The sequence below is a fragment of the Schistocerca serialis genome, chromosome 4, assembly GCF_023864345.2.
Source record: "Schistocerca serialis cubense isolate TAMUIC-IGC-003099 chromosome 4, iqSchSeri2.2, whole genome shotgun sequence".
Lineage (NCBI taxonomy): Eukaryota > Metazoa > Arthropoda > Insecta > Orthoptera > Acrididae > Schistocerca > Schistocerca serialis.
Window position 1 is genome coordinate 435,287,823 of NC_064641.1, and position 12,878 is coordinate 435,300,700.

General features: G+C 40.7%; 1 protein-coding gene across 1 annotated transcript in view; it reads left to right on the forward strand.

The window, feature by feature from the left end:
- Positions 1-12,878, forward strand: part of LOC126475042 (cholinesterase-like) — a 124,828-nt gene that overhangs the window by 22,490 nt on the left and 89,460 nt on the right. The window lies entirely within an intron of this gene.

The following is a 12,878-nucleotide window of genomic DNA, read 5'->3' on the forward strand; positions in this document are numbered from 1 at the left end:
ACAGTCGACGTCCTACTTACTGTCTACCATGTAATATTGGCTGCTAGTGGCAGCAGGGTCGGGCTAGAGCAGAGATCGGCAACAGGCGAACCGTGGTCCGTATATGGACCGCGGAAGGTCGAACCTCGGACCGCCAAATATTCTTAAATACAGTCCGACGTCCAACTAAGTAACCCGGCGCCTCGTTCGCACTAGGCCACTAATTTAGTCGAGTACTGAGCAATTTAGTAACTAAATGTGTCTGAAAAACAAAAATTTTGTCGAGTAAATTAGCAAATCATTTAGTCTAGTCGATCCATTTCATCCTATTTTTCTCGGCGAGTAGCGCCTCCCACCACGAGTCACTTCTCACTCGTTCATTTGTTAAACAATCTGAACCTGTCCTTTTAGTCAAAGAGAGCACAGTGGGCGGTCGGTCTTCACTTCGTTTCGTCAATCGCACGCAGGCCGCAGAGCACTTATTCATTTGTTTTACAATTTGTCGTGTGAAAAACCTTTTGGTACATACATACCTACATTAAAATGGGTCCTAAAAAGCGAAAAGTGGACACTGAAAATAGGAGATTTTTGACTGAATGGACTGAACAATATTGTTTTACGCTGCCTGATAGGCCTCAAGCGGTTCTAGTTTGCTTAATATGTAACAAAACTGTTGCTGTTAATAAAAGCGGCAATTTAAAGCGACACTATCAAACAACTCATCAGCAATTCCACAAAAAGTTTCCTCTTGGCAGTGAGGCTCGTAAAGAAAAACTACAGGTTATATAATTCTATTAGATAATGTATAAATGTGACATGTATAACTGCTTTCTAAACTTATCACGATAAAATTTAAATTTAAATTACAGGAATATACCACTTCTTACGAAAAGAGCCCCCCCATGAACCATGGACCTTGCCGTTGGTGGGGAGGCTTGCGTGCCTCAGCGATATAGATGGCCGTACCGTAGGTGCAACCACAACGGAGGGGTATCTGTTGAGAGGCCAGACAAACATGTGGTTCCTGAAGAGGGGCAGCAGCCTTTTCAGTAGTTTCAGGGGCAACAGTCTGGATGATTGACTGATCTGGCCTTGTAACATTAACCAAAACGGCCTTGCTGTGCTGGTACTGCGAACGGCTGAAAGCAAGGGAAAACTACGGCCGTAATTTTTCCCGAGGACATGCAGCTCTACTGTATGATTAAATGATGATGGCGTCCTCTTGGGTAAAATATTCCGGAGGTAAAATAGTCCCCCATTCGGATCTCCGGGCGGGGACTACTCAGGAGGACGTCGTTATCAGGAGAAAGAAAACTGGCGTTCTACGGATCGGAGCGTGGAATGTCAGATCACTTAATCGGACAGGTAGGTTAGAAAATTTAAAAAGGGAAATGGATAAGTTAAAGTTAGATATAGTGGGAATTAGTGAAGTTCGGTGGCAGGAGGAACAAGATTTTTGGTCAGGTGATTACAGGGTTATAAATACAAAATCAAATAGGGGTAATGCAGGAGTATGTTTAATAATGAATAAAAAAAATAGGAGTGCGGGTAAGCTACTACAAACAGCATAGTGAACGCATTATTGTGGCCAAGATAGACACAAAGCCCATGCCGACTACAGTAGTACAAGTTTATATGCCAACTAGCTCTGCAGATGATGAAGAAATTGAAGAAATGTATGATGAAATAAAAGAAATTATTCAGATTGTGAAGGGAGACGAAAATTTAATAGTCATGGGTGACTGGAATTCGTCAGTAGGAAAAGGGAGAGAAGGAAACATAGTAGGTGAATATGGATTGGGGGGGAAGGAATGAAAGAGGAAGCCGCCATGTAGAATTTTGCACAGAGCATAATTTAATCATAGAGAATACTTGGTTCAAGAATCATAAAAGAAGGTTGTATACCTGGAAGAATCCTGGAGATACTAAAAGGTATCAGATAGATTATATAATGGTAAGACAGAGATTTAGGAACCAGGTTTTAAATTGTAAGACATTTCCTGGGCCAGATGTGGATTCTGACCACAATCTATGGGTTATGAACTGCAGATTGAAACTGAAGAAACTGCAAAAAGGTGGGAATTGAAGCAGATGGGATCTGGATAAACTGAAAGAACAAGAGGTTATAGAGAGTTTGAGGGAGAGCATAAGGGAACAATTGACAGGAATGTCAGATCCCTTAATCGGGCAGGTAGGTTAGAAAATTTAAAAAGGGAAATGGATAGGTTGAAGTTAGATATAGTGGGAATTAGTGAAGTTCGGTGGCAGGAGGAACAAGACTTCTGGTCAGGTGACTACAGGGTTATAAACACAAAATCAAATAGGGGTAATGCAGGAGTAGGTTTAATAATGAATAGGAAAATAGGAATGCGGGTAAGCTACTACAAACAGCATAGTGAACGCATTATTGTGGCCAAGATAGACACGAAGCCCACACCTACTACAGTAGTACAAGTTTATATGCCAACTAGCTCTGCAGATGACGAAGAAATTGAAGAAATGTATGATGAAATAAAAGAAATTATTCAGATTGTGAAGGGAGACGAAAATTTAATAGTCATGGGTGACTGGAATTCGAGTGTAGGAAAAGGGAGAGAAGGAAACATAGTAGATGAATATGGATTGGGGGACAGAAATGGAAGAGGAAGCCGCCTGGTAGAATTTTGCACAGAGCACAACATAATCATAGCTAACACTTGGTTTAAGAATCATGAAAGAAGGTTGTATACATGGAAGAACCCTGGAGATACTAGAAGGTATCAGATAGATTATATAATGGTAAGACAGAGATTTAGGAACCAGGTTTTAAATTGTAAGACATTTCCAGGGGCAGATGTGGACTCTGACCACAATCTATTGGTTATGACCTGTAGATTAAAACTGAAGAAACCGCAAAAAGGTGGGAATTTAAGGAGATGGGACCTGGATAAACTAAAAGAACCAGAGGTTGTACAGAGATTCAGGGAGAGCATAAGGGAACAATTGACAGGAATGGGGGAAAAAAATACAGTAGAAGAAGAATGGGTAGCTTTGAGGGATGAAGTAGTGACAGCAGCAGAGGATCAAGTAGGTAAAAAGACGAGGGCTAGTAGAAATCCTTGGGTAACAGAAGAAATACTGAATTTAATTGATGAAAGGAGAAAATATAAAAATGCAGTAAGTGAAACAGGCAAAAAGGAATACAAACGTCTCAAAAATGAGATCGACAGGAAGTGCAAAATGGCTAAGCAGGGATGGCTAGAGGACAAATGTAAGGATGTAGAGGCCTATCTCACTAGGGGTAAGATAGATACCGCCTACAGGAAAATTAAAGAGACCTTTGGAGATAAGAGAACGATTGGTATGAACATCAAGAGCTCAGATGGAAACCCAGTTCTAAGCAAAGAAGGGAAAGCAGAAAGGTGGAAGGAGTATATAGAGGGTCTATACAAGGGCGATGTACTTGAGGACAATATTATGGAAATGGAAGAGGATGTAGATGAAGATGAAATGGGAGATATGATACTGCGTGAAGAGTTTGACAGAGCACTGAAAGACCTGAGTCGAAACAAGGCCCCCGGAGTAGACAATATTCCATTGGAACTACTGACGGCCGTGGGAGATCCATTCCTGACAAAACTCTACCATCTGGTGAGCAAGATGTATGAAACAGGCGAAATACCCTCAGACTTCAAGAAGAATACAATAATTCCAATCCCAAAGAAAGCAGGTGTTGACAGATGTGAAAATTACCGAACTATCAGTTTAATAAGTCACAGCTGCAAAATACTAACACGAATTCTTTACAGACGAATGGAAAAACTAGTAGAAGCCAACCTCGGGGAAGATCAGTTTGGATTCCGTAGAAACACTGGAACACGTGAGGCAATACTGACCTTACGACTTATCTTAGAAGAAAGATTAAGGAAAGGCAAACCTACGTTTCTAGCATTTGTAGACTTAGAGAAAGCTTTTGACAATGTTGACTGGAATACTCTCTTTCTAATTCTAAAGGTGGCAGGGGTAAAATACAGGGAGCGAAAGGCTATTTACAATTTGTACAGAAACCAGATGGCAGTTATAAGAGTCGAGGGACATGAAAGGGAAGTAGTGGTTGGGAAGGGAGTAAGACAGGGTTGTAGCCTCTCCCCGATGTTGTTCAATCTGTATATTGAGCAAGCAGTAAAGGAAACAAACGAAAAATTTGGAGTAGGTATTGAAATTCATGGAGAAGAAATAAAAACTTTGAGGTTCGCCGATGACATTGTAATTCTGTCAGAGACAGCAAAGGACTTGGAAGAGCAGTTGAATGGAATGGACAGTGTCTTGAAAGGAGGATATAAGATGAACATCAACAAAAGCAAAACAAGGATAATGGAATGTAGTCTAATTAAGTCGGGTGATGCCGAGGGAATTAGATTAAGAAATGAGGCACTTAAAGTAGTAAAGGAGTTTTGCTATTTGGGGAGCAAAATAACTGATGATGGTCGAAGTAGAGAGGATATAGAATGTAGGCTGGCAATGCAAGGAAAGCGTTTCTGAAGAAGAGAAATTTGTTAACATCCAGTATTGATTTAAGTGTCAGGAAGTCATTTCTGAAAGTATTCGTATGGAGTGTAGCCATGTATGGAAGTGAAACATGGACGATAAATAGTTTGGACAAGAAGAGAATAGAAGCTTTCGAAATGTGGGGCTACAGAAAAATGCTGAAGATTAGATGGGTAGATCACATGACTAATGAGGAAGTATTGAATAGGATTGGAGAGAAGAGAAGTTTGTGGCACAACTTGACTAGAAGAAGGGATCGGTTGGTAGGACATGTTTTGAGGCATCAAGGGATCACAAATTTAGCATTGGAGGGCAGTGTGGAGGGTAAAAATCGTAGAGGGAGACCAAGAGATGAATACACTAAGCAGATTCAGAAAGATGTAGGTTGCAGTAGGTACTGGGAGATGAAGAAGCTTGCACAGGATAGAGTAGCATGGAGAGCTGCATCAAACCAGTCTCAGGACTGAAGACCACAACAACAACAACAATACGAAAAGAGCACGAAATTGCTGGTTCACTGCATGAGTAAGCAAGAAAAATCGGCAGAACCAGCGTTACGCGTGTACTGGACACGTAGTAAACACCAAAAACCATTTCCAGATTCTGAAATAATGAAAGAATGTATGTTGGAAGTAGCCTCGGTACTTTTTGAAGAAAAAAAGGATGTTGTCGCTGTAATTCAAAGTATTCCAATGTCGGCAAGAAGTAATACGAGAAGAACGGAAATTTTAGCTTCTGATATTAAAAGCACTCTGCTTGAACTTTTGGAAAAGGCACCATGCTACGCCATTGCACTTGACGAATCATATGACATTGTTGATGATGAACAAATATCTATTTTCGTGAGATTTTTCGACATTTTTTTCGGGAAAGAATTGCTCGCAATATTGCCTTTGAAGGGTAACACTCGAGGAGAAGATTTATTCAAAGCTATTGACGACTTTATTAATAATTCCAACATTCGTTATGATAAAATAGTGTCGCTTTCAACTGCCGGCGCCCCAGCGATGATTGGCAAAGAAAAAGGTGTAGTAAAGAAAATCAGGGATCGGAAACCAGGTCTAATAGCGTATCAGTGTATAGTTCATTAGTCTGCCCTTTGTGGAAAACTCAGTGCTACACTGAAAGAAATAATGGACAGCTTGGTGCAGTTGCTTTGTTTTATGAGATCTCATTCTTTTCTTCAACACCGAAAGTTCGAGAAGTTTCTTTCAGAATGTGATGCAGCATATTCTGACTTATTCCAATACAACAATGGTCGTTGGTTAAGTAAAGGTCAAGTTGTTGAACGTTTCTGGCTAATAAAGGAAGAAGTAGCCTCCTTCTTGCAAACCTTGGATACGCAGGGAGCAAAGAAGCACTTAGGGTTCATAATAAACGAGCGCAATATGCTAGCTGTGGCTTTTCTGGTGGATATTCTGAAATATTTAAATGCGCTCAACATAGAGTTACAAGGGAATGGGAAATTAATATGTGATCTGATACAAAACGTGTCTGCTTTTCGTCGTAAGCTGGATATTTTTGAAGAAGATATTGCAAGGCATGAATTTATTCATTTCCCAACAATTCTTGAGTATAAAAAAGAGAAATCTGAAGCAGACATTGCAGTGTTTGTAAGATTTCTGTCCGATCTAAGGGACGAATTTGTTACAAGATTTCAAGACTTTGCAGGGATTGGAAAGCTGTCTCAATTCCTAAAATTTCCTTACGAAGTTGATGCATCGGCAGAATGGACTGATGTGGCTGCTAAGTTGTTCAGCGTTTCAAAGTCTAAACGTCAAGTGGAGATAATCGACTTGCAAGAAGATATTTCTTTGCAAATGTATAACACTGTATCCACTGAAGAATTTTGGGGTAAACATGTTTCAGAAAAATACGAAAATTGTAAGAAAGTAGCTACCAATCTGCCCACTATGTTTTATTCGACGTATATATACGAATAGTCGTTCTCGAAAATGAATTTTTCGAAGAACACATATTGGTCAAGGTAGACGGACGCCCACCTTATAGATATACTTCGCATTTTCTGTATCCCTCGTACACCGAACTTTAAAAAACTGGCTCAAGACCGTCGATGTAATTTCTCACATTGAATATATTACAATATTAACTGAGAACTACTTGTTTTACTTGGTTTACCCCTGTTTTGGAAACTAACTCGAAAACAAAATAAAAAACAGTACCTTTAAATTATTAGTTTTTTTATGGACCTCCATAAAAAATTTTATACCGAAGCCGGACTCCACTGAAAACTACTACCCCTGGGCTAGAGGAACCCAAGTGTGACCACAGCACGAAACTGCAGCGCGTAGTTGCTCAGTCCACCAGTACCTCACAACAGTGCTACAGTGCTAGTGGTGTTCATACAAAGGAGAGCAACGTCTACGATCAAGAAAGCAAACTTTGAATTGTATCTACAATAGCTGCTGAAGGTGACATTTCGTCAAACAGGAATCCAAGTAATTTTGCAGACTGAGAAAGAAGTGACATGAAATATTAGCGTCTCTGCAAGATGATCAGTGGTCTGGTTGGTTTCTCATATGCTCCACTGTACGAGCAGTGTACATGTGGACTACAGTGATGACCATACATGCTTCACAAGTGAAAGTGATACTAAAACAGGTGTCGAACCATGTAGTGCATGGTTGTCCTTGTCGGACAAGGAGTCACAAACCCCGTCTTGAGCGAAATGTAGTAAAGGGCAATCGTTGTCCAACAAGCGGATAGTACACGTAATTACGAACATGAAAGGTCATCCGCAGCATATTCAAAAATGCAAATACGAAAAGATTTCGAATACGTCTGCAGCAATATGACCGTATAGTGCATAAGAAAAACTACGAATATTCGAGCGAGGACAAGGCTCACTTGTTACAAAAACTTTGCACGTTTCAAAGATGCTAAATACAGTTTACAGAATGTGCGTGGTAGCGACCTACGACGTTATGCACATCAGATTTCGAGCCACATAGATTACGGTGATTTAAATGGAAGCAGGGGATGGTTGCATAACTTCAGACAGTCCCACAGAACTGGAAGACGTAAGGTAACGAAATTTCAAACAAAGCCTCAACCTGATGATGCACAGCAAACTGCCGAATCGGCCAGAAACGCAGTGAAACTTCTCTCATATTTCAGTAAGAACCATCCGGGATTTGAAAAGGAAACATATATAAAATTAACCCTAGCGTTTAGAGGTGCCAAGAGATTTGTATCAAGATCAAATAACACCAATGCCTCAATGTATTCATATACAATTATGCCGACAGTTAATCTGTATAATAAATTAACTGGAAGGTTATTTATTGTGTTGAGAGAAATTGGTGGTGCTCTGCGCCCTTCTGTTCTTTCTCATGTATGTGTTCTCGCAATTGACAGGAGGAATGTTTACGTCACAACAAGCAAGAGTGGGAAATGGGCGTAAGAAAACTACAACTATGGTATGAGCACTGCTTTTGGCCAATATCTGGTCAAAAAAACTTGCTTCTGCTTGATTTCTGTTCTTCTTCTTCTTGAGGATTATCTACAGTTGGTGCCGCTTCTCCGCCCCTAGTCGCCATTTTCTTCTGTGTTGATTTTCCTCAACATTCATGCGAAATAAAGGCTAAATACCTTGCTGTCCTCTACTGTCACTCGCATAACCTGGCATTCTCTAAGCCAAGTCTGCGAGATTGCTCTTAAATGCAGTTTAAACACAGTCGATGACAGCCCACATCCCTGCCGCAGACCCATATTCATCTCCGTGACGATGTTGTCACTTGTTTCTTTCTCTACCAGATATTTCAGTAACTTCGAGTACAGTGTTCCAACGAAATGGATCACTGCCAATTCCCTATAATTATTTGTATCAGTACTGACCCTATGTTATTCACCGGTCTTGTGTAACATTTTTTCCATTCCATGGAACATCTCCAGTTAATACTGCTTCAAACAACCTCCTTAGCATATCAAACAATTTAAGTGGACCAAACTTTACCAGCTCTGGACATACTAATCCATAGCCTGGTGCCTTCTTTATCTTCCAGCTCCTCGCATCCTGTTGAGAAACTTTTATATCTAAACGCCATAATTCATCTGGTTGCATCCTCACCTCACATTTATATGAAAATTTAAACCATTTTTCCTGGAATAAATGCTTGAAACAGGTTTTCCACCGTACATGCCTAATATTATTGACTTGATTGTTCTCCATGCCTGGTCTGAGTGTAAAACTCGTACTCCTTTAGAGCAAATAAACCCTCCCAGAAAGTGCGTGACATTGCTGCTCGTAACATATGAAACTACTGGACAAATTCAGCCCCTGGATGTTTCTTTTTCCCGCGCCTGTAATACATATTGTCGTACTATTTACAGCTACACCTTATAGAATTTCCAGCTTCACGACAAGCTCCACAATAGACTGATTCGCATACTGTTTCACGCCATCACATTCCATCAGTTCTCAACAGCCCGTTACACCAATACGCGTGTATATGCATTCTCTAAGAGTGGATAACTAGCTCAATGTCATGCATAGTTTGTACATCCCAAGGAGGTCGCCTCCGATCTTCATGCTACAAACCTTTGTGAACACCGTGGTGCGCCGTTTTTCATTCCGTGTTCATGATACAAGTTAATGGTTTGCTATGAACATTTTTTGAATAACTACGATGTTCATGTTGTGAGGTGTAATGCCTCGCCCTCCTGATGCACATGGCGAGTCATTAGCATCATAATTGTTAACACACGACTTTCAAATGGGCCTTACTAAAAGGTGAACTTGCGACCTCGCACACAAGGGGCCCCGTGTGAGTCATTAGCTATGGAGCACAGGCTCGATAAGATAACAACTGGAAGGAAATCTGGCACTTTGTTTTCAAAGGATCATCTAAATCGGTTCGGGGAAAAAAGAGACACCTAAATTCAGGTGGTGTTTACATCTATGTACATATGCCGTAGTCCACCGTATGGTGCTTGGCTAAAGGTATCTTGTACCGCTGTAACATGTTACCTTACCTGTTCCTATTCCACTGGCAGATGGAGCGAGGGAAAAATATCTTCTTTTGTCTTTGCTGTCTTTACGCGAGATATCCGTTATTGGCATCGGAATCGTTCTGCAGTCTATCGCAAATGCAATTTCTCTAAACTTTTTCGACAGCGTTTCGTGAAAAGAACGTCCTCGTTTCTCAAGGGATTCCTATTTGAATTCCCAGAGAAATTCCGTAACACTCGCGTGTTGATCGAACAACGCTAACACGTCTAGTAGTGAAGCACTGCACTGCTTCATTTCTCCCTTTAATCTACCTGGTGGAGATAAAGCACGTTAACTTTTAATGCGAAACTATTCACAAACTGAGAGGTGCTCCGTGATCAATGTACTTCACGAAATTTATCTGGGAATAGGCTGTATTGGAAACCCCTCACAGCACTAATTGTTTATTCTCGCACCAAAAACATGCATATTACACACATTTATGTCTGTATTGTTTTCGACCAAAACTTGGCCACTTCCAATACATTTCCTGTTCCTTGATAAAGTTCATCTCCTTGTTGGAGGCTGGATGCAGCAGGCATTGAAGCATATGATGAACATTCTGGTCTTCTCCATAGTCATACTAAATATCATATTAACCTTCTATCTGCCAACTCCAGATTTCAGTCTGTTCATGGTCTTCCGATAGCCAGGCGCAGAGATAAAATACTGCACTCGTATTTTAGAGTACGACGGCTGAAACCCCGTCCTGTCATCCAGATTGAGATTTCCTGTGCTTTTCCTAACTACTGGCGAATACCGAAACGCTCCTTTCGAAAAGCACGACCAGTTTCTTTCTCACCCATCTCCAACAAGAACTTTATCTCTAATGATCTCGACTTCGAGGAGGTGTTAAACACTAATCTGCCTTAAGAGTTTCTCGTGACGATATCCTTGCATACAATATTCTCGAAGATGTTTCACACACTAATTTTCTTCGCTCAATTTTTCTTTCAACGAAATTTTTGATACAGTGTCTGACTGTTTCCTTATTACGGGTTACACGATTTGCGAGTAAGAGATTAAAAATAAAGCGAACATGGTTTGTTATAAATGAGTCAGTGATTTCTAATATCATATTAATACTTTATAAATGAAGCTGGTGTAATATTCTAAAATATTGATAATAAATGTTGAACAATATTTGTAACAAATATTGTAGAGTATTACATCATTGCCGTGTGTGTTTCATTCCTAACGTATAAAATATTCTAGCAAGAGTCAGCGGAACAGTCAGCCGATGCAACTGAATCAAAAGCTTAATCGACAGATCACTTGGGAAAATATTTGTCTCTGCTCATTTGTGTGACGAAAAGCCGTTATTTTTGCATTCCATATGATTTTATCCACCAAATTTCAGAGTTTTTTAATCTCTCTCGCTTGAACTAGTAATAGAAGTATTTCATGTTAGATAATGGAACACAAGCACTACATCAGATGATAATAAAAGTCCTTGGGCCTTGGTACGGGTCCGTCATATGCAGAATCTTCAGGACAGACGTTTTTGCTCTCTTGCTGAGTCTTTCTTCCGGGAACAGGCTGCTGGCTGCGGCGCACTGTCAAGCTTTCGATTTTTAAGGAGACTATTTTCATGTTTACTGCCACGAACGTTCATCAGTGGCTATTTGCCAATGTTGCTGCGATTGGCTAACGAGTTTATCGGTGCAACACAGGCAGGAGGCCAAATCGTGCGTCGTCGTAGCACTGAGGACTGACAGGCAAGTCACCGGGAACCAAAAGACGTAGTCACAATCGAAACGGTTCTCACGTCTAACAATTTCTGCTAGCGCTCTAATTTCTTTTTCCACTGATACGATGCTTTAACCGTCCAACATTCTGCGTGGTGTCTGTTTGTTCTATATCGTGTCTCCCTACCACTTTCGCGCAATGACGCTCTGAGCGTGTTTTTTAGGGAATTGACTAGTTTGAACCTGGGACCTGTTGCTGGTAAGGAGACGCCAGACCACACATGACATGCAGAATTCAGAAGAGTTCAGTGAGGCTAGCGATGATACAACCCAATACTTAATTATTTCAGCGTCAGCTCCACTGCACTCCCTGTAAAAGAATCTTAATACTAACTAAATTTAGTGGAAGGGGTTCAAGGCTTTCCTATTTTTGGTTAGCTGGTAAAATAACGTCGGAAAAGCAGTTAAGTTCACCATTGGAAATTTTATTCTACTCACAAATCATTGTTCATAAATTGCACTATTGATAAAAGGAAATGTTGTAATACAGGATGGTAAAAACCAAATGTGTTAAAACAAAAATGTGAACGAATATTCCCTGAATAGGTTTCCAAGTTCTACAATGGATCGAAGGATGACCTATGCCATATCACATCTATAATCTAGGTTTAAATTAAGTTTCACAAAAGAGAAAACTATCAAAATGGTCTACAGTGACACTCAATTATCTTTAATTACTTATCTAACTTGTCATAAATTACAGTGGCTGATGTGGCTTCTCAATAACTATATAACAGAAAAATCATCGCGTTTCACATTTTTACTTCAAGTGGCAAATGTGAACACCATAAGCTTTAATTGACGATCAACACTAGTATTACGCAAAAAGGGGGTGTAACAGATGAGACTTCTGCAGTTCTGAGTGAAGCTTTATGCTCTGTTATGCGGCATCGCGTGCGTTCATTACCTTGTTGGGTTCGTCAGGGGGCGGTGGACAGCACAGCTCCACTCACCTCGCCGTCTCCAAAGCAACTCTGTCCTAACTTCTCCTTACTACAATTTACCGAAGTTGGTTTAAAAAAAAAAACTATCTGGCTGTGTTTTCATCTGACCAATAAGGGTCTCAATGTTAACCCTAAGCTCTGCCTACAAAAATTCCGTCTATCCAATGAGAAACGTTATACTTTTCGTGGTGGGGCAATGTTTTTAAAGTTTGCAACGTAACAGAGACGCGAAAAAGTCTCACGCTAAAACTTGCAGCTGGTGTGGTCCTTTTAGCGTTATCGCAAGATCTATACTGTTCTTCTGGAGGGCTCTATCTTTTAACATGGGCTGGGGGGTAGTCTTGACGTAACAGAGACGCGAAAAAGTCTCACGCTAAAGACTTGCGGGTGGTGTGGCCCTTTTTGTGTTATTGTAAGATCTGTACTGTTCTTCTGGAGGGCTCTAGCTTTTAACATGGGCTGGGGGGTGGTCCTAACGTAACAGAGACGCGAAAAAGTCTCACGCTAAAACTTGCGGGTGGTGTGTGGTCCTAGCGGTTAGCTCGCAACGGGGTGTCCGTCCATTACCGTAGGGCCTTCAGCTTAACACGGCTCTGCTCTCGGCTTCTGTTATCGTTTCTCCCTTCGGAACTGCGTCTGTCTCACGGTGGGAAGGTATGACATGCATTT